Source organism: Aplysia californica, unplaced genomic scaffold, assembly GCF_000002075.1.
Source record: "Aplysia californica isolate F4 #8 unplaced genomic scaffold, AplCal3.0 scaffold00868, whole genome shotgun sequence".
Classification (NCBI taxonomy): Eukaryota; Metazoa; Mollusca; class Gastropoda; order Aplysiida; family Aplysiidae; genus Aplysia; species Aplysia californica.
In genome coordinates, this window is record NW_004798138.1 from 116,154 (window position 1) to 117,659 (window position 1,506).

A 1,506-nucleotide genomic window follows, 5' to 3' on the forward strand; every position below is an offset into this window, starting at 1 on the left:
CCCCCCCCAAAGTGGCTCTGTCCATGAGGACCATCACACTACCTTGGAATAACAAAGTTTTGTCTGACATTTTAAGCCGTTTGGAGTTAAAAAGACCAAGAGGTCAGAAAACAAAATTAATGTTCTATCTGCTCTATCAAAATCGAAGGAGTATACAGAGTTGTTATCAAATCAATAAATTTATAGAATTGCATTCGAAAAAGCTTGACAAGTTGTGAAACTCATATGTTCTTTTTTTTTACATAGAATTTCTCAAAACTATACTGAGCAGCTAGAACTTTGGAATTCTGAGGCAGCGACTCTTGTTTATGGTGGCATCTTTTCTTCTCCATAATGAGCGATAGTCTCGGACATGTTCGACTGTATAGTGTTCAGTACAACAGACTGATGTGATAAATCATAAAGTGGCATATTATATTTATATTATGTATTTAAAGAGCTAAGAAAGACGCTACCCCACATGATTACAAAGTTCTACCTGCTCAGCACCTAGTTTTGAGAAATTTGACGTAAAAAGATTTGAGTTTCACATGTCGAGCTATTTAGAATGCAATTCTTTGAATATCTTGATAACGACCGATAATCTTGATAAAACAGAATGATAGAACATGATTTCTGACCTCTTGGTCTTAGTAACTCAAAGCGGCCAAAAATGTCAGATAGAGCATTGTAATTCTAATGTAGCGAGAGTGTGATACATTAGTTAGGTAATGTGAGGTCTGTAAAAGCCCATTCAATTTGCACAATAGTTCGATAAAATTTAAAACATGGGGCCAGACGAAAACACCTCGAGGGACGGATCTGGCCAAGGGGGCTCTCGAGGCCTACAGGTTAATGTGTCCGCCTCTCATTCAAATGCCCGGGTTCGAATCAGGGTAGCGACGAAAAAAAATTCTTCTCTAAAATTGTCTCCTTTCACCTCCTCTCCTGCTCTCTAGCAATGTTCTGCCGTCTGCTTTCGTCTCCATTTTTTTACCCTCACCCCCTCAGCTCCTTTGCCCCCTCCTCTGGGCTCCTGACTCTTTCTCTGCAGCCTTTCTAGTGCTGTCCAACTCCTTGGCTCCTTCTTGCTGCTGTGTTTCAGCCACACCCCTGATCTTCTGGTAGGAAAGATCTACACCTAGCCTTCTCGGACAAGGCCGAAAAATCTCGGAGGTCACATGTACAAGTTGCGTACGTTAAAGATTCCTTGGTGGTATAAAATCGAAAAGAGTAGGCTTCGTTCGCCACCCGGCCAGAATTCAATATTTCCTGTCAACTGGAAATGTTTAAATGTGTCCCGCGCGCTCATAATATATGACCCGGTGCAGACTTTGCGAGCGCCGTAAAGCACTTACCCAAAAAAATGGGGGAAAAGGAAGATCTGGCCCGCGGACCGTGGTTTGGTGGGCTCCTGGCCTAGACAGGTTATACCCAAAGACGTTAAGGAAACACATGCATAACGCTTTAGATTTGTTTTGCTTTGTTCAACTTTGTTTTGAACCATTCTGAGCTCCGGGTATGCTT